This window comes from Adiantum capillus-veneris, chromosome 2 (assembly GCF_014529385.1).
Source record: "Adiantum capillus-veneris isolate H3 chromosome 2, ASM1452938v2, whole genome shotgun sequence".
Lineage (NCBI taxonomy): Eukaryota > Viridiplantae > Streptophyta > Polypodiopsida > Polypodiales > Pteridaceae > Adiantum > Adiantum capillus-veneris.
In genome coordinates, this window is record NC_140932.1 from 139,611,190 (window position 1) to 139,633,355 (window position 22,166).

Genomic DNA, 22,166 nt, shown 5'->3' on the forward strand with positions numbered 1-22,166 from the left:
CCTAATCCACGGTCAAAGGTATAACTTGCGAGAGTGGTAACACTGCTTCATTGCAAGATTTGACTCATCTCACGTGAATTTCATGCAACTATCTGTGTCATGGATATAAGACTCCACTCCAAGCATGTCATCCCCCCTCAATTGCTTAGTCCATGTCTAGATCCTTTACGATTGCAAGGAGAGGAATCATGCACTTGCATCTCACTAAAATTTATTACGCAACAAAGTTGGCTCTATGAATAGCCTCATGATTCCATACAACGTGTTATCTAAACACATTGTATGGTATAGCTATGATGAGGCTATCTAAACATAGCCTCCTCAAAGCTATAAACATGGCACAATGGGACTGGGAAGAAAAAATTCCTCTAGGACATACAAAGTATGAGATATGAAATGGAAAATCAATGCATAGTGGGGAGATAATGTAAATAGCCAGCATTAAATGTCGTTCATAAAGCTAGCTTTTGTGATGTATAATATAGTTCATAGATCTTTGCAAAACACTTCATAAATGTACCAAAGATATGGCAACATCTTTGATAGCGTGTAGCCTAGGACTTCAATCATACTAAGTCTCGTTATGCATGAATTATACTACATGGTTAATCCATAACTCATCTGAAAGCGAAATTGACAAGAATCTATGTTTGGATGAAGCTTAGCACGCGCAACTTACTGCATAGCAAACACAGCAGTGGAGGTCTAGGTCCTAACTTGTTGGGTATATGTCCATTGAATCTGCCTTTGAAATTCATTTATTGAGACAGTCACTGTGATCTCTAACTATTGTTATAGATAAAAGTGATCATGTTACTTTCAAGTGTGATTGGTCTAACACCATGTTACTTTCAACTTGTTGGGTCTATGTCTATTGAACCTGCCTTTGAAATTCAATTATTGAGACAATCACTGTGATCTCTAACTATTGTTATAGATAAAAGTGATGATGTTACTTTCAAGTGTGATTGGTCTAACACCATGTTGGTTATCAAACAAATTTTTGTCCTTGGATACGATTTTGTCCTAGCAAAACACAGGCTAAATTCTAATGGTGCCCTCCATTGCACTCAAACTATGTGAGTTCTAATCTAGATGTGATTAGTAAAGTATGCTATAATATAAGTCATAAAGGATAGTTATGTCCAACAAGGAGAATTTTCTTAGCATGAAATTCCTTTGTTGCCTAGCATGGGCTTGTATGTGGAATGGAGTGTTTTTGTTTTTTATTTAAATATTATGGATTAGGATTGGAAAGAAAGAACTTACTATACTTGTTCTATTAGTGAGGATATAGAAGTGTCATGTTTACATTCATTTATGACTTGGTGATCAAACATAGAAAAGAGCCGAGGGATAAAAGGGGCTTCATGTCCAAGAAACTTCTAAGTTCTAGAATGGTTTTTTTTTTCTTAGATTCTTCAGATGGCTGTATAGACTAGACTAAGACTTGCCACATTGTAAAGTTGCTCCTTTTGTTCAAGATTGAAATCCTTTCACAATTCTATATATTCTCCTGAAGCATATATATTTCCTCCAAAAGAAAAATAAAAAATGGAAAGTTTACATAGTACTTTTGTACATGTACTTTTCTCTTTATATCACCTAATATATACATATTTGTATGAAAAAATGGACACAAGATGATGTTATTGAAGAATAGACCAATTTTTGAGAAGAGGACATCAATTATAACAGCAACCTTGAGATATGATATGTAGTACAAATAGGCTCCTTAAGATAGGATAATGGAGCAAATACATCCTCAACCTTTTTTATTTTTGGCCAAACTCACAATTGTGAGTGGATGTATTAAATTCTCCATAAAGAAACATACAAAGAAACCTCAAGCTCTTGTCGAGTCGTGAGGGATCCTCAGCTACTTAGCCCTAGGTAGAGGCGAGCAGCTACCCATGATTCCTTACACACACCTTTAGTGGATCGCAATTATAATGGCAAGAGTGACCCGATTCCACTCCTTCAAGTTCTTCCTTCTTCCAAGGGCAATAATCAATTCCTTGCTCTATTGAATAATCTCCGCGAAGCTAGCTGTTGAGAGGTCATATTTTAATAACCAACGATTCCTAGCCTTTTTAGACTTGCTGAAAGTAGCAAAGTCTAACAATTTGTGTACATATTAGAAGCGCTTGGCTTCTTACCACCTTCCCTCCTAATAATGAGTTATCCTTGATAAACCCTATCTTCTAGATCTTTTGAATCCATTTGCATATCTTGCCTGATAGGCCTCTAATCGTCGGGCACTCCTTGAATAAGTGACGAGAGTCCTCACTTGTGGTTTTCCAACCTAATCACCTATCTAATCCATTATCTATGGATAGAATCTTGACGCCTATCGGCAAAGCCCCCATAGCACCTTCCACGGGAAAATTTTCATAAAAAATGGCCACTGTGGAATCTAGGTGTTATTTGCTATCGCCACCTATCTTGATTTTGGCAACTGGTTACCACACTGCTTGGGGGAAGGCCAATAATTCTTTAGCATTAAAGTGTGGTATATATCCTCAATTTGTAGTTCATAGAAATGTCTACTCTTGAGCCATCGCCTGGCTTTTCACTCAACATTAGACTCGCAGATAGGCATCAAGAAATCCAGCCCTTCTACAACTCTATTAATAAGAAATCTTTTAATATCATTGAGGTGAAACCGGATGGCCATTTGGTTTGTTTCTTTCCCCCTCTGTCCCAAAAATGGGTTGTCGTTAGAGTCCTTTGTTATTGACCTTTTTGGCAATTTCTCTCCAAAATGGGTTCAATGATTCACTTCCTACTTTAGAAAGCCAAAGGGACTAGTGTGCTATAGAGTTTTAAAAATATTTGGTTATCGCTCGCCACTCTAGTGTCTCCATTGCTCTGGTATACCTACATACCAGATTGCCCATTGCACCACCTAATTTCAAGCTTGACCATAGTAAAAAAGCAAAAAGCAACAACACAAATGTTAGGTTCTACAAAGAAGGAGACATGCAATGCTCTTATAAAAGGCTTTGTGCATAGTTGATATGGATGATAACATTTATTTATTTATTTTTGAAATACTCACAAATGTGATGCTAGAATTTATATTAATGACCATAGTAAAGATCTTCATTTGAAGCACAAGGTTCCCTTTTGGATAAGAGAAGTGATGTTTTGGTTCTAGTACTCTTTAATTTTGTTGGAAAGCCTTATCAATCAAAATGGCATTAGGTTGTGCGAATTTTTTTTTAAAGAAAAGTTTGAGAGCTTCTAGAGCCTTTGATGAGGGCTCATTCTGCTCATCTTGCTCATTGAGAGAAGGGAAGGTGTGCGAGGCGGGTTGATGGATGGGGCTTGGACTTGTAGGGGAGACAGGGTCGGCGATGTGTAGAGGGCAACGTAGAGGATCTCCCTAGGTGGGGGACACCTGGTTGTAGATCTCTCTTTGACAATTCCCCTCCTGGTCTCCATTTTTGGATGTAAGGACATGGCCTGCACGCTCTGGTCTCTCCCAGAGATTAACATGCAGGTCTTGATAGGATTAACAAGTATTGAGTAGCAATTGGAGTGATATACTTAATGGAGAGAGATAAAACATACACGAGAGAGAGAGAGAGAGAGAGAGAGAGAGAGAGAGAGAGAGAGAGAGAGCACAATATATATGTGGTTCACCCAAGTGTGGCCTACGTGCATGGGAAAGTAGCCACTCAATGGCTTTACACTTGAAACTTGAAGTAGTTTATTAAGGATTTAAAAATTCTTAATGGTGATCCCACCTGATTCTCTCTCTACCTTGCACTTCTTACTTGTTCTCACTTCTCCTTACTTCACTTTTTTTTCATGTGTAGAAGAGGCCTCCTTTCATAGATGCAAAGGAGCCTCTGTGGGTTTCCCTCTCTCATGCGAGAAACGTGTCCATGTGTAGACGAGTCCATTGGAAAATTTACCACTAGCCGTTAAACTCCACCCACAGATGGCTTCTCCTCATTATGGGGACCTTACAAATGTGTGTTTCTAGAATAAATTATTAGGGTAAATTAAGCTTCATACTTAACAATCTCCCGCTTGGAGTCTGATCTCCATCAAACCTGTGACTGCTTTTCATTCTAGCTTCTTATCCTTGCATATCAATTGATTCTCTTTGTTAACCACTTTTGTCAATATGTCTGCAGGATTTTGACTGTGACACTGTGCACCTTTCCCAGCTTTAGCTGTCCCTCTTCCAAAAGAGTACGTATGAAGTGATATCTCACTTCTATATGCTTTATCCTTGAGTAAAAGGTTGAATTTTTTGCAAGGTGAATGGCTCTATGACTCTCACTATACAAGATACAATTGTCTTGCTTATATCCAAGCTCCTCCAAAAATATGTGAAACCACAAAATCTCTTTGCTAGCATTTGTAAGAGCTACATATTTTTCTTTGGTGGTAAACAAGCTATGGGCAACCTTGCCTTGCAAGCCAAAGTCACTCAACAACTTCGTGCTTATAAGATTTTCCTACCTCCTCAAGAAGAGAGAGAGAGCTTAGGAAGCCTCTTTTTGAGACTTCCAAAAGAAGACTCTCTCCAATAAGAGAAGAGGAGGAATCCAATGAATGAGAAAGAAGTGAATCTCCAAATTCGCCTGAAGATGTGGCTCCACAAAGACGGCGGTCTTGACAATCCCCAACTCCTCCCAAGAGGAAAAGATCGTCCTCTACTCCTTCTCCTCGTCGTCTTGAAAGGGAAGAGAGGAATCAAAGGAAGAAAAAGGTGAGAAAGAGGTCACTCTCTTCTCCATCTTCATCATCTTCCTCCTCTTCTGACAAAAGCAACAACTATTCTCCTAGAGAATACAAGAGGAGAGGATATTGCAAATACTATGCTGCTTGAAAAAGGTCCTACAAGCTTAAGAAGTTCAAAGAGGGTGGAAAGAGTATCTCTTTTCTCACCTATGATGGTACCTTTGGTACTACTGACAAAGTTTTGGCCTTCATCCAACAATTTAATGCGGCCTTTGGAGACGAGGGCTTCACAGAGTCCTCCAAGCTATGTCATGTAGCTATGCACTTTCAAAAATCTGCTCGACAATGGTGGGCTAGCCTTCGTGGCAATGGCGAAGCTCCAAAGACATGGAAAACGCTATGATTTCCATCATGAAACAATTCCTTGCCAGCGACGCCAAAGATAAAGTGCACACTGAATGGTGGAATTTGAAGCTACTCTCCAACGAGTCTATCCACAAATATGTGGACAAATTTTGGGATTTACATTTCAAAACTACAGTCTTTCAAAAGATAGACTTCATCAAGAAAAAGCAACAATTTTGTACGAGATTACTTGAAGAAATGGCTGAGTATGTCAACTCAAAATGGCCTAGTAATATCACCGAAGTCATCCACCACACTATGATTGCTTCTTGCATTAATTTCCCACAAGGGGCTAAAAGGAATGCCAAGCCCATGCAAAACAAAGACCGAAATGGTTTAAGAGGGAAGAACACTGCTGAAAGTTCTTGCCAAGGACATTCCAACAACAACAACAACAAGACCAAAGAGAAAGAAGTTTACAAAGGTAAAAATAGACTATCTCCTGAAGAGCTGGAGGCTTTTTGAAAGGATCATAAAAATTTCAAGTGTGGGGAGCAAGGGCATGGTTACCGTTCTTGCCCCAAAAGAAATGCACGCAATGACACTCCTAGAGCTTCCACAGTCAGAGCTCCAAAAGGGGATGCTCATTGCTGTATATAGATGCCAATGAGTTAGGATGTACTATACCTCTTGTAAATTCACCTGATTTTGATAAGTCTTGAAAAACTTAGTTTTCGCGTATATGACCTTTGTCAAAGAGTCCATAAATGATGCTATTGTTTTACCAAAATGAAATGGTAGGAATCAAGAAGAATTAGAGTTGTCTAGTTTTCTAAATAGATTTCAAGATGTTTTTATCAATGACATCCCTATGGAGTTACCTCCAAAACGAGGGGATGATGACCATAGAATAGAGCTTCTACATGGGAGCTCACCGCCTAATAAGCCTCCTTATAGAGTTTCTCAAGCTCAACAAGAGGAGATTATGAGGCAAGTGCATGAATTGATAGATAAGGGTATGGTGAGGCTTAGTTGCTCTCCCTTTTGTTCACGAGTACCAGTAGTGCAAAAGAAAGATGGCACATATCGTATGTGTGTCGACTATAGAGCACTAAATCAAATTGCTATAAAAAACAGATTTCCCATACCGTAGGTAGAAGATCTTCTTACACTATATCAGACCTCTCAAAGCCATTTTAGGTCCAATGTGATGCTTGTGGAGATTGCCTTGGAGCAGTCTTGCTCCAAGAAGGGCATGCCATAGCGTATGAAAGTCAAAGACTCAATACTGATGAACGAGTGTTGGGCATATACAAAAAAGAGCTACTAGCTATTCTACATGCCCTAGACACATGGAAGCACTATCTTTTGGGAACTTAGTAGACCACCAAAGTCTCAAGTACTTCATGACATAAACCAAGCTTTCTGACAAACAAATCATAGGTGGACAAATTTTCTTTCACAATTCAAATTTAATATTGCGGCTGGGAAGCGTAATCAAGTGGCCTATGCATTATCACGACGATGACCAAGAGTAAATGCAGTGTCTATAATGACTCACAATGATCTATCTTCTATGATAGATGAGTATGCTACAAGAAACAAGAACCATTCACCTTGCAGGATGGTTATCTTCTCCGTGGCAACAAGCTATGTGTTACTCACTCCCTTCGTGAGAAAGTGATGTATGAATCCCATGCTCCTCCCTATGCGGGGCATATAGGGATTCAACCTACTCTTCGAGGAGTAGAGATGTATTTTTATTGGCCCACCATGAAAGTGGACATACAAGAGTATGTTTCAAAATGTGTGGTATTCCAAAAGACAAAGTATGATAGAGGGAAGCAACCTGGATTACTCCACCCATTGCCAATCCCTAATTCGCCATGGGAGAGTATATCCATGGATTTTATCTTTGGATTACCTAAGTCTATCCATGGGAATACGGGAATATGGACAATATTCGTTAGGTTTAGCAAGCAAGCACACTTTATTCCTGTCAAAAAGACCATTAAGGCGCACCAAATGGCGACCCTCTTCATATCCCAGATTTTCAAACACCATGGATTGCCAACATCCATCGTGTCAGATAGAGATCCTAGAATGACCAGTAATTTTTGGAAAGGCCTCTTTGAAAATCTAGGTACAAGGTTGAATTTGTCTTTGGCATACCACCCATAAATGGATGGCCAAAATGAGAGAGCTAACCTTACGATTCTCAATCTACTAAAGACTTATGTTATAGAAGTAGATAAATGCTCACAATGGGAGAAGTATTTACCTTTTGTAGAGTATGTGTACAATAACACTGTCCATACTACTACAGAAAAGGCACCTTTTGAAATCATTGAGGGAAGACCTAAAAGTCCCTTGCTACTTAAGGTACATGGGAAGATATTCGCTGCCGATGAGTATAGCCGAGACCTACAAGAATCTTTCCAAAAGATTAAGGAGGCTATATCCATCTCCCAACAAAGGAAAAAAGATGCTAAAAAAGCACAGAAGGGCCTTAACGTTCAAAGAAAATGATTGGGTCTTACTTAAGTTTCCCAAGGCTCAATTGAGGTAAACTACTTGCAAAAATCCCAAGGGCCACCAAAAGTATTATGCTAAATTAGCAAAAAGATACTATGGTCCTTTTCAAATCTTAAAACCAATCAATGAGATGGCCTATCAACTCAAGTTGCCCAACCATTGGCTCATACACAATGCTTTTCATGCGAGCCTACTCAAGCCTTACAAAGGAGAGCCACCAATAGAACCAATTATTGAAGACCCCCCCGAGATCGAAGATCAAGAAGAGGTGCTACAACGCGAAGCAATCCTTTGACATGAGGACAAGGTACTAAGACATGGTAAGATTATCCAACGGTATCTTATTAAATTCAAAAAATATCCTTTTGAAGATGCTAGATGGATGCATGGAACACAGCTTAAGGAGAGTATGAACCTTGTCAATGCTTACAATGCTCCACTAAATTAAGCAAATGTAAATTTTTCTTTTAAATAAACAATGTTTTTGTCTTATAAGACTAGATCTCTCTTTTTATTGTGCACAAATTTGAGTAGTATGCATGCTTAGAATCATGTTTGTGATGATGAAATCTCTCAAACAACAAGTAGAATTTGACACTCTACTTTGGAAAGTATGATATGGACTAAAGAGCAGAAATGCTTGTGGCAACTAAGTGTCCCAATCACCAAATGGATTATTCATCCATTCTAGAATGATGTCATAGGGTAAAAAGGGATCCTCTACCCCCCCTACAAAACATAGACTAATGACTAAGGCTTGATCTTCTCTACCTCGTAGTCGAGGACAACTATGATTTCAAGAGAGAGGTAATGTCATAAAATCTAATATCTAACTAACCCAAATGGTTTTCTTATATTGAACTGATCATTTAATATGGAAAAATAAATGGGAACAAGAGTTAGAGTATAGACATGTTCTTTTAGATCGGTCTCAGCACGGGATCAAAGGGAGAGAAGGCAACGAGTCCAAAAAGGGAGATGGTCTATCAAAGAGCAATGGCTAGATAATGGAACTTAAAAGACCTTAGGGCTAGCTTCATTAAAGACCTCCAAAGGTTAGTGTTGAAAGTCCTTAGACCTACGACCTTAGGCAATCTGGGGCTGACCTTGAGGTGGGAACCTTGCCCAAGCCTGAGGTGCTTGTCGTGCTGCTTGCTGACTAAGGTGCTTGAGGTGCTTGTCATGCTTGATGAATAAGGTGCTTGAGGTGTGTTTCATGCTTGATGATTAAGGTGCTTGTCAACCTTGAAGCCTAAAGTTCTTGAGATGCTAAAAGTCAAAGGGGATCCCTACACAAGAGGAGGTGATCCATGAAGCTAGGGGATGAGAGAGAACACTCACACACACACACTCTCAAGGCAAGCCAAGACTTAGGAGACAACAAGGACACATGTCAAGCCCCTACCCATGTTGCCCTCATGGTGTGCCCGGATCCTATTGGATAGCCCTTAAAGAGGCTCAATGAGAATTTAGTTCAAATTAAATAATTATCCAAGCAATATTCAAGCCCTCTCTCCTAAAGAGGTAAGGAGGACACTTGTCCAAACACTACCCTTGTCGCTTGATATGACTAAAGCATGTGATTGGCTCAAGCCCCTACCCATGTTGCCCTCATGGTGTGCCCGGATCCTATTGGATAGCCCTTAACGAGGATCAATGAGAATTTAGTTCAATTAAATAATTATCCAAGCAATATTCAAGCCCTCTCTCCTAAAGGGGTAAGGAGGACATTTGTCCAAACACTCCCTTGTTGCTTGATATGACTAAAGCATGTGATTGGCTAGGCTTCTGGAGGTCCAATCAAGTCCAAGCTTGAGCTAGAAGGGGGGGGGGGGGGGGGTCGACCCAAGCAAGAAGGGGGTGTGCTTGTTGATACACACTCTCTCTAACACACACACACACATTCTCACATTCTCATTGTGTGTTGAGCAAGAACTCCATCTCCTTCTCCAAGCTTGAGAAGTTGAGAGCCTACACCAACAACTCTTGGCTATGGAATGCAAATCCAACCAAGAGCCATGCTTCAAAGCAAAAGCTTGCCATCTTCTTCATCTCCATTAATATGCTACTATGCTATGCAAAGCTACAAGAGTAATGGCAAGTGAGGAAACTATTTCTTTCTTGTATGCTACTTCTCTTCCCTACCCTCACTCCCTACTAGCTCTCTCCACCTTCGAAGGTGTTTGAGGCCGGGGACAAGTTAATGCTTTGGTAAGAAAGTTTAGGGCATAATCTTGGTGCATGAAGCTTACCATCTTCATTGCACCAACAAGGTCTCAAGGAACACAAATCTTGTATTGTAACAAGTCTCTCTTCATGGGAGAATCTATAATTAAAAAGCCTTTTGGAGAGGGGACCGTCTCCGAGTAAATCCTATTCTTAACTGTTATCAATTTCTCTAATTCTCTCTCTCTCTTTTACAAGTATTGTTCATGCCAAGATAATTAGGTGTAATGTTCATTTCTTACCTTTAATCAATTACTCTTCTTAAGCTCTTTAAGAATGCTCTTAAAAGAAAAGCTCACTATTGCTATTCAATTCTTCTACAGTCAATGTTATAGCCATATTCCATTACAGATGGCTTCCGATTGGGGAACCTTCTTCTCGACACTATTAAGCTAGGTCACTCTGGCTTCATCCACTTCCTGGGACTGGCTCTCTGGTTGTCCAATGATTTGGCTAAGATAGTTCAACATCAGACCAACCATCTCATCTTGGTTCTGAAAGTATTTTCTAGCTCCATCCAATAATCTTTCTTTACTCTTGCTTAGGAAGCATATGGTTGCTTTGGGCATGTCTTTATGATGAATCTACATGCAAGATAACACTTAAAAAATATTACACCAACACCATGCGAATGTGCTCAAACTATCACTGTTTTATATCAAGAAATTTTTAGGTTTAGGATAAGCTTAAATTCATTCATAACTTTATTATGCATGAGTCATGACGATTTGCTCTTCATTGACTTTTCGAGTAATCAATATGTGATCATGACTCTACGATTTCACATGTCTACAATGGTAACAAAACAAGGAAATGGATGAAGGTTAGGTAGTACACATGCCATCATTACATCCCACTCCAAGTAGCTGCACATGATAGCATATCTAGATGGTATTCAAGGTTTTCTTGGGACATAATCTATTCCAAAAAAATGATTTGTGTGGGTAATCTATCACGGTAGATCTCTTTATGGCTGTTCCATCCACCATAATGAGTTGATGAAATGTTCTACAACTTGAACTATGCATGAGGATCTAGGAGCTCAAGGACCCAAGCGTAGCCATACCAAGGGGTGTGGAGTAAGGATTTAAACAGGGTCCCTCTTGCTTCTATTCGTGAGCGTACAATAATTTCTATGTGTAGGCTAATCCCTTATACAAGTGGAGAACTACATGGATACTTAGTTATTGACATCAGTACATGAGATATATTCCAAATGTGGAGAATATGAGTTCTCAATGGAGTTTTGACATTGGTACCACTACTTTTAATGTGTGCAACAGTAATTTTTGAGATGTTGGCCACTTTCTTTGTGAGGACTGTCTCTAGACATTCTAGTAGCCAAGATTGCTTAGATGCATGCAATAACGGTTATAAATACAATTAAAAGATACAATTAGGTTATCATATCATATCTTTATATGATTCTCCCACACATATACCCAGGGATATCTACAATAAACATAAGCTTCATATGTTGAACGTAAGGATGACGTATTCTCATATTATGTTAAAATTCAATATTTTAGCAAGGCCACTTTGTTGATGTAACTGCTAGTCCTTTGAGTACAATATCTTAATTTAAGATTGATCATTACTATTTGATAACTAATATAGAATGCGTATTGTTCTCTTTACTTTGTTGGCCTAAATCAATTTCTCCAATGAATGCCACATGAGAGGCCATTTTGGCAAATTTTCGAATGCTAATTTGCTTTTATCTAATGATGGCTATCTTTCTCCAACCGTTCACTACGTCTCTTGCAATGCTTCACTTCACTTTTTCATTGGGCATGGAGAGCAGCGTTAAAAGCTTGGCAACAGATCTGCATCTTTATGGAAGTAGACAACATGCACTGCACAGACATAGGTGCACATAACTCCAGTGAAACTAGGGTAGTGTAGGTTATAGGAGAGTAGCAGCTTGGAACTGTACTCCATAGAACATGAGAGCAGATACTTGGACAAGCCACATGGGAGGAAAGAGCAATGTAGTGTAGTGTAGGTGAGCCTATGAGCCAAGGCTGCACTTACACAATGCTTTTAGCATCAAGCCTATGCATATTGAAGCTACACACTAGCTAGGAGCCATTGATTTTGTCCTAATCTAATCATTGATGCAGCTCAAAAGTTCAAGGAACATCTCTAATCACTCTTTCTTTTTGTTAAAAGCATCATGATGAAAAGAGTCAAAACTTAATTCCATACACAGCTGCAACATCAACTACATAGCATCGTAAAGATGTGGCGTCACGACGTGCATGGCCTCGTGAAAAAATTTGTCAAAAGATAGTATACAAAGGTATGCTTGCTACCCTCTCGCAATTGAATGTACTTACATGGCTCTTATCTTTGGTGAGTATGTCTAAGACATGTTTATCTCCCCTAACTGACATCACAACACTAAGTTCATGAATTTACAAGATAGAGAGACGACATTGAAAAGAATGTACAAGATAGAGTGGCAATTCCATACGTTTCATTACTTTTGAGAAAATAAAAATTTACATCATATTCATTTGAGGAGCTCATAATTTTATCAGCCATTTTCTGGCGTCTCTCTTGCACGTAAGGAAACTCCCCGGCTAGGAGCGAGTGCGCTATCACTTGAGGGTCAGTTGAGCCAACAAAACATGTATCCCTATTTGGGCACGCACCTTGCCATGGAAGCCAATGCCAAATGTTGTGCATACAAGGGATCTACATACTAGGAACATAAGATGCGCAGTTTAGGCAATGGTGCATAACACAAAACCTTGCTCAGAGCTTTCCACGACCACGTCATGAAAGGTTCTTGGGGAGTAAACTCATTGTGTACAATGGTAACATCGCCAGGGGAAATTTTTCCTATGTAATGTGAAAGGGAACACTATGGTCCAAAGGCCCGCCCATTCGTATTGCAAACTCATCAAGTTCCAGGACGTCCTATCATAAACCAATCAAGGGTAAGAAAAAGATAATTAAGGTTAGTACAAAAAAATTTGAAAGTAAGGTAGAGTTCACCTCCTGCTCCTTGTTAAATTTGATTGTGGTCACTATACTTAATAAGGAAGATACTTTGATGGGTTCAAGCTTCCCATACCCTTGTGTAGAATTAGGTACAATATAGGAATGAGACTAGAAGAAAATTCTTCTTTGAACCAGTTTAGCTGGGCAAAGGTGTGCGAATGCTGAAAATTGTTGCTCCAATATCCGTATGTATAGCATTGAATGTGTCGGAGAGGCTATGAAGTGGTTGCTCCTCCACCAATGTGGATGGAAATATGACTACAAAATCATGGCAAATCATAATTATGAAGCCACCAGCTTTGTATTCTCAAAACATGTACTTACAATGTGCTGGGAATCGAGCTGGTTGTTGCACTTGCATGCTTGACATTGAGAAAGCATGTTGAACAATGGCTATGGTCCCCTTTCCCTTGCGATTCTTGAATCCAAGGAGCTTTCCTTTCCAATGATGATCCAAGTTTGCACGGTTTTGAACATGGTGAGGGACAATAGCAGATGGCTGCATGTATACCCAAGCACATTTGGTGAACTCTTATGGCACCCACTCACCATCTATACCTTTGTGTTGTGGCATGAAAGTGTTGTGACCTCATCCTTTGGCCGCCTTTGTGGATAGAGCCTGCCATGGGTGAGCAAAGAAAACTAGGAGGAGGAGGAGGACCTTGTTTGTTGCTACAATGCAAGTGGGAGAAAGGGAATGAGTTTGCTTGGTGTGCCAATGGGAGGTGGTAGTGGCAGAGGGAGGGAGGAGCGTGGTGGCAATGGAGATAGGAGAAGGTGGATGACCCTTGCTTGGTGTGGCATTGGGAGGTGGGAGGGGAGGAGAGGAGAAAGGAGCTTCCTTGCTGCAACAATGGAGATGGTAGTAGAGAGAGAGTGTTGGAGTAGAGGGTGAGTGTGATTGTTGCAACCAAAGAGGCCTCTTCTCATTGGATGGCCTTTACTTAATCTTAATCCCAAAGGGTCGCTAGAGGGTTCATATTTTTCCCAATGTGAAAGAGGGGAGTGATGGTTCAGGAAGTTTCACCTCATAAGATTATGTTCTAGAACCATTTCCAGAACATGAGTTCGAGCCTCACGACTGGCAGGATATTCTTGCCACCCTTAATGTGTGTGCAAATATACATGCCACCAAAGACTATGATGAGGAAGGCTATGATATTGAATTGGTAAACATGATTAATGTGATTTAGCTGAATAATTTCTCAATTGTTGTAAATCTCATGTAGAAGTGGATTCCTAAGAGTTTTCTACAAGCTCAAGCAAGACAAAAATATATGTGGATTCCAAAGCAAAAGCAAACTACAAACCAAGGAATTCTTAAAGAAGAAGCAAAGAACTTGTCCACAACAAAAAAGCAAGCAAAACATCCAAGAAATGAGACTAGAAATGCAACAATGGAAGTGGGTTCCAAAATCCTCAATCCATCACATTGACAAACCCTTGCTTGGATCGCAAAGCAAAAGTTCAAGCTTGAACACCAAGGAAAGAACGGACATGGAAATCAAACCACAAAAAGTCACTACAAGCTTCAAACAAAGGCTACAACCCAAAGTTTCATCAAGAGTGGCGACCAAAGACAACCAGGCTAAAAAAAAGTAATACTCAATAAATCTGGGTTAAGAAGACCCAAAAAACCTAAAAGAATGCAAGGAAAAAGTTTAGTGACGGAAAGCGATAGTGCCAAATCAATCAACAGCGAACCCGGACTTCACGCAAATCAAAGAGTGCAAAGAGTGGCGGCCAAAACAGTCAAAGAAACGTAATGAGATAGTTGCGAAGGCTCAAGCTGGGGCCGAGGTAAGTCTAGAGAATACAAGAAAAAAGAGCATGTGTTTTAGGGCACTGGACTTTCAGTTGAAATGTTTTGAAGCAACGTTTGTGCTCTTACGGCATAGAAGCTGGCTTGAGTTCGTTAGAAAACAACAAGGATATGTAAAGCTGGCTTTGAGTTCAATCGCCTTCAAGCAACAACGAGCTCAGCTTAGAGCTTCAAGGTCAATCAGGTGATTTCGCACCATCTGATGTCATTGTACATACTTAGTATAGGAATTAGCCTCGACAACAAAAGCCCATGGGACATATTTTACCATGACCTTCTTCTTGCACAACATGTTGTTTTACATGCATTGACTTCAATTGCATGCATAGGGTCGCATTATATGACCTTGCATAGGCACGGATTTATCGAAGCCCTTGCTACACTCCTATGACCATACCATCGTTGCATGTAGTGCTTCAATTAGGTGGGGGGAGCAAGTGTCAACTGGTGAGTTGAGTGGTGTGCGTTAGAGTAAAGATGAAAAATAGGATCATGGGTACATACACTCAACAAGTGTCGAGAAATTTTGTGAATTTTTCATATGTATATATCTCAAGGAATACGGCTTGCGCATTGTTCAATTTTATTTTACTCCTTTTTGTGGAAAATTTTGTCAAAAATGCACAATTTTTCACAAGTAATGCTATTGGGGACTAGCTGCTGCTGCAGGATCGAACCAACAATTTAGGTCTTAGCATTATTTGCATATTTTTTTTCCTAATATTAAAGTGTATAAATTGATTTTTGGCTTAAATATCTATTTTTTTCTTTAATTATCTTTAAGGAAAAATTACCAAAATATCCCTCTAGTTTATGAAAATTCCCAAAATACCCCCAATAGTTTGTCATAATTCCCAAAAGGCCCCTAGTTGTGAGATTAAATTTCTCCAAAGATAAAAAATAATGTAGTTTTTCATAAGAAAATTGATTGTCTTTCAATACAAAATGCTAAAGCTACATTATGAGTTGGTTATGTAGGCTTTGGAGATGAATTGCTTCATGATTTTTAAACATGATGGCCTTTTTTTGCGAGGAAATCTGAGAAAAAATACATGTAAACACTCAAAAATGGATCTCAATGGTCAAAAAGGAATAAATATTAGAAAATCTTGAGGAAGCCAACCAAAATAGATACAAGGGTATTTGGGGACATTTTGAAAATTGAGGGGTATTTTGGGAATTTTGACAAATTAGAGGGGTATTTTGGTAATTTTCCCTAGCTTTAATTATCCTTATTTTTGTTCAAAAATTAAAAATTAAAGCACAGAAGCTCATAATTCAAATCAGAAAGCAAATACCAGATCCTTACAAGATGACGGACTAGCATGTTAAATTTCAAGTCAACGAAAAAAGGGCGCCAAATGACGTTTTTTGGCCTGCCCCAAAGGGGTGAGGCCTTAGTGATGCCTCCCCTTTTTGCTAATGAAAAAAGAGAACTTTTTTCTTTTAATGCACATTTTTTGATTGGTTGAAAGGAATAGAAGATAGTTATTGCAGAGACACGCAGATTCGCTCTGATAATGACCAAAGAGAATCATTGATTCAGAAGCACACTTCTATAAGTTCTTGGCCTTTAATTGAAAGAGAAACTCCCAGGTTGCAGTCCCAAGAGTCTCGACTGGCGCGCCCCATGTTTTCCTCCTCCACCATTGATCCCATTTGACCATGCCAATGTGATATAGTGATGAGGCCCAAGGGTTATGAACTTATCTACTAACATAATATGGCGGAAGTACTAATCCTTTACACGTGTCGGTATATCCGAGCTTCAGCTGGGAGGAGAGAGAGAGAGAGTGAGAGAGAGAGAGAGAGAGTGGGGGACCGGTTTGCAACCGCGTTGGGCACTTGCACAGAGAGGCTCGAATCGAATGGCAAGGGTTTGCAGACAGCTTGAATGGCGGGGGTTGTCTCCTCGAAGAGCGGCCCAGCTCTTTCTCTCTCTCTCTCTCTCTCTCTCTCTCTCTCTCCACCCTTCGACATGTGGGATGGCTAGTTGCCAACCCCCCTCAATTTGCGGATGAAACTCTCTCTCTCTCTCTCTCTCTCTCTCTCTCTCTCTCTCTCTCTCTCTCTATATATATATATATATATATATATAAACTTGCAGAGCTTCCAGCACCACCTTCGTTTCCACAGCGCTGCTGCATTTGGTAAGCTAAATTAAGGTTTGAGTTTTTCTTCCTTTTGAGCTTAATTAAGTTTCTGTTTTCAGCTTTCCAAATTCCAGTGGAGCCAAGTCCTGCAAGCAAGCAGAGGTAACAAGCACGAGGCCTGCCTACTACAGCTAATGGACATGGAAAGGGGAGAGAGAGAGAGAGAGAGAGAGAGAGAGAGAGACTCTAAATAGTGATGATCGAATCTGGAGCCATCATGGCCCCCGTCCCGGCCCTTAGTCTCCCCCTACGCATCGCGATTCGCAACCTACCCTGCACAGCTCCGTAGTAAGCCTCCATTGCTGCAATTGCCCTCTCTCTATCTCCCTCATACGTCTCTGACTCTCTCTCCCTCTCTCTCCTCCAGAGGCGACGGAGAGCTTGGTAGTTTGTGCGCTCGGCTCATGACATAGAAAGGGAGGCCTTCTTTCTTATCTCGCGGCGTGTCACCCCAACCTCGTGCATTGCAACAACGAAAAACTCTCTGCACGCTCCGCTGGAGCCCATCGGCTCTCTCCCTTCTCCACATTTTACCCTATTAAAGACCTGCGAGCATCTCCTTAGTTTCTCCTTAATACGCCCAGAATCAGATTGAATTACACATCAGCGAGTCTCATTTCTGAATGCAGCGCCTTCTTCGTCTTCTAAACTATCCGGTTTCTTTGGAATGGAAATTTGTAAGACTGTTGATAACTGAGGCTTGATAGAGCTCCGGTCGGGTGCAGGAAATTGTAAAATATGGGGATAGAAAGTACAGAAATTAACTCTCATCTCAGAGCTTAAAATTTAGTTAGAAGAGCAAGTGAAGCTGTCAAATATAACTCCATTGCCTCACAGCAGATCTGAGATTCTTCTTCAAGGAGTGTTTTTGACATTCGGGCCTAACGTAGCTTTAGTAAATAGGGTTGTTTTAGCTTTAATAACATTTGAATTAAAGTAATTGATTGGTTCTTAAGCCGCAGGATTTGCTACAACTATAGTGATTAATCACGTCTCTGGTTTATATGCTGGCACTCCACATATTTTTGTGGTCGTAATCCACTGCAAAATATTGCAATGCTCGGCAATTCCAGAATGCTTCATTCCAAGCTGAGGCCTGTGTTGATGATTTTGCTAGCAGTAAGTTGGAGCGCCATCAAGGACGTGGTCTCAATGCAGGCTGCGCGTGAATGCCTACTTCAATGGAACAACAATTTGGCTAACTGCCTTCAGAACATCTCCTTGAATGGGGCCACAGAGGGCAATGGCACCAACCTAAGGCGAGTGGGCTACTACAAGGACCCCATCCGACACGGGCTTAAGATGAATGCCAGCTTTGCCACCTCCTTCGTCCTTGATTCTGTGCAAGCCCCATCATGCGCCAGCGGCACAAGCGGCTCCCTGGGCCTCCTTGATCCTGCACGTTGTCAATGTCGTTAGCAGCGAGAAGGGCAAGAACATAGTCTATAGATCACGTGTGGTTGTGCTTAAGAGTAAGGGACAGTGCTGGCCGGGTGTGAGAATCGAGATGTACATGCAGAAGGAAGGCACTAAAGTCATAGTGCACTGCAGTCCAAAAATTCAAGGAAAAATTTTATTATAGAAGAAATCCACAGCATCGCCCCACCCACCACTCACCGTCATCTTTGCTTTATCTTGAAACCCAAAAAATACAACCAAACTCACGCTTGAAATTTTGAGTATATTTGTTTCTCTTTGGAATTGGAATAAGTAGTTTCTATCTCTTTCTACCACTCAAAAAGTGCATTTTCAAAACAATCAATGAAAAATTATACAAGTTTTTTAAAAAAATATTCTCTAAATTTTCACTAACAAAAAGGCAACATATCACTGTGGCCTTAACCCTTTGGGCACTCCAAAAAGAGAGAGAGAGAGAGAGAGAGACAACGCATCACTATGGCTTTAGCCCTTTGGGCACGCCAAAGAAAGAGAGAGAGATCAATTATTTCTTTTAGGATCCTTGTAGAATGTTAACTTTTTTCCTTGGAAGATTTGTAAGCCACTAAGCTCTCTCGCTCTCCTATGACAATTTTTCATCCCCTCGCTCTCCATCTTTTGTTCATCCAAAGTCCGTGGCTGTCCATCTCTCTACCTCATGGCAGCAGTGTTCAGGAAAAATAATTTTTCCAAACATACAAAATATCTTTCTTTGAATTTTTCCTTAGGATATTATAGAGAATTACGTTTATTTTTTGGGTTTTTATACTCTTTTTTTTCCTATTTTTGGGTGGAATTTCTCCTTTTCCCCTTGCCCTTAACCCGCATTTTTGAAATTGAAAACAGCAAGATATTAAGCCGACGCATTTTTTCTGAACACCGCATGGAAGCCCTTCCCCAGCTTTGACCTCAAAATTTATGCTTTCCTATCTGTCTCTGACCTCATAAACAACAAGAATATGGATAAATTTAAAAATTGCTTATTACTTTAGTTTGTAAAGAAAAAAAAGAATTTAGTTAGAAGTAAATCTAAAAACTAAAAAAAAAATATTTCGATAAAAAACTAGTTTGTAAATCAAAAATTGCATATAATTGTTACTTCAAAAAAGGAAAAAATATATATTTTGATGTAAAATGAAAAACGAAATAATATAGATAGAAGTAAAAGAAGAGAGAAAATGAAATATAAAAATGAAGGAAAAATCTCAATGCAAAAACAGAAAGAAAAAAAACATTAAAATAAAAAATATATGGATAAATATTAAACAATTATTAATAGGAAACTCATTGAGAATATAATCTACTATCTACTAACATAATATGGTGGAATTAGTAACCCTTTACACGTGTCGGCATATCCGAGCTTGAGTTGAGAGAGAGAGAGAGAGATGCGACAAAGTGTGGGTTGTCAAATGTCCGTGTTGGGCACTTGCACAGAGAGGCCCTTGAAAGGAGCCACTTCCATCGTCTTCCCCTGATGAGAGAGAGAGAGAGAGAGAGAGAGAGGGTGTCCCCTCTAACTGTGTGTATTTTTGTTTGTTATGTTTGCACCATTACTTGCTCCTGAGCTGGAGCAACCCTCTATACCCTTGGCTGGCCGATAGAAGAGGGGATTAGATTGCCAAAAAAATCTTATAAACCCAACCCTTCCAACAATTGCAATTTGCACCAATTCAGCTTCTCTTTTATCCCATATTCTGTTGCGTTGCTATGGAAATAATGCCAACAACATAACACTATTTTTTGGCACTAATGTTTTGTGCACACATTCTACAAAGTGGAGCTCCAAGTTGAAGGACTCTTGCATATGCAAAAGCTATGTTTCACAACAATGTTGGACGTCCGGTGGGAAAATCTGCATCTACTTCCCTTCTAGGCAAAAAAACCATAATTGCCTAGGGTGGGGCAATCGTCTACTCTCCTGTATGTGAGTTATGAGCACTTTCTCACACAAACATTCTCCTGCTCTAGACTCTGCCTCGAAGGTGATTCACGTTTACTCATTCATTTCCTTCATCACAAGCATCAAGGCTTACGAGGTCATAAAAGAGGGGAGAGGGGGTGGGGGGGATAGATCGAGAGTGAGAGAGTTGACCTCAACATTGCACCTCCATGTTTATACCCGTGAGCCTCTACATTTATGCACTAATTGCAAGGAGGAGTGTGAGCATTGCTTGAGATTGAGTGTCTCAAAATGAGAGAGAGAGAGAGAGAGAGAGAGAGAGAGAGAGAGAGCTGAAAGGGAAGCAGGGTTCGGATGTGCAATCACATGTAGTTGGCATAGCACAAGTCATTGACAAGCCCATGCTCCAAGATGTCATCTCTTGGAGAACACTGATTGCAAGGTATGCTCAAGGTGGGCCTTTGACGCATCCCTTTGCTACATGTTGTGAGTATGAGAGATGTCTACCTTCGTGGGATGCATCTATTCTAAATTTAGTTGGCCACCTTATCTTTCATGTACTGAATGTTTGTTATTTTTTCTCATGCAAGTGTTATTAGATTCATGTTACTCTATGTCTATTGTAGAGTTGTAGTTAAATTGTTACGTTTAAAGTGATAGGCTTCAACAGGTAGTGAACAAGCATGCAAAAGGCCATATGTGATTGGAAAATTTTGACAGTGCTTCACTTATCGCTTAGAGATTCAGTTAGATTTTAGGAGTAGGTGTGTGTGTGTTGGTTTAGTGTCGGGGGGAAAAGTCATTTGGTAAAGAATCGATGTTAGCTGGTGTATGAGCAAGTTAGAAGGCCCTTCTCATAGCACCTTTGTTTGAATGCCCACATCCTCATTGGGATCATGTGTGTGTCATGGAGAGATGTATGAAGATAGGCACACACACATGTACTGTTGGTAAAAGCGAGTGAGAGAAAAAGAAAATTTGTATCAAATGTTTTTCTATCAAAGACAATTCGGCGGGTCGTCCAAAGGGGGAAGGAGAAGAGAAAGAAGCAAAAAAGGTTTAATGTAGTAGGAGTAATACTAAGGGACCTCAATGATCTATGTAAGGAGAAAAAGGAAATTTGTATCAGATGTTTATGTATGGACACAAATGCACGATAACAAAAATGAAGATGTACAATTTAACCTTCTCCCTTCCTCCCCATCCTCCTGTCCCCTTCTCTCTCTCTCTCTCTCTCTCTCTCTCTCTCTCTCTCTCTCTCTCTAGACTCTCGTCGAAGACGGAGTGGGACATACTGACATTTGAGCATGGGTAAACAAGTATCAGTAGGTTATTAGTGATAGTGTCCATCGTGTGTGTGTGTGTGTGTGTGTGTCATGGGGAGATGTATAAAGATACACACACAGACACAGACACATGTAACGGTGGTAAGAGCAAGCGAGACCCGCCGGTAGGCGGGTCGCGCGAGCTAGTGATTATAAAAGTAAATTACATTGAAATAATATCTGACCCTACGGATCTCTCAGGCTTCTCTCTCTCTCTCTCTCTCTCTCTCTCTCTCTCTCTCTCTCTCTCTCTCACACACACACACACACACACACACACATATGGCCTCGCGTCATGCCCTGTAGTATATACAAGGGCAGCTCTGAACGCGGGCTACAAGGAGGCACTATCGAGCAAGTCAGTGCAGGAGCAAGCAACACAAGGGTGAGTGAGGATGGGACTGCAAAGTGTAGAGGGGACATTGGAACTATGAACAACAGTCAATAGCTTGTTGGGGCCATGAAATAGGTGAAGCTTGTTGCTATGCTTAGAGGCTGCTACAGAGCATGTGGGCTGAGCCTTAGCACGACAAGGGTGGTTACGGGGAGGTGATGGGTAATGGAGACCTTGGCTATCACATGTCAAAGAATCGATATGAGAGAGAGAGAGAGAGAGAGAGAGAGAGAGAGGTCCAATCAGAAAACAAGGGAGGAGAGAGAAGGGGGATGGGGAAAGGGTAGAGTGACGAGATGTGACTTTCAAGTTTGAA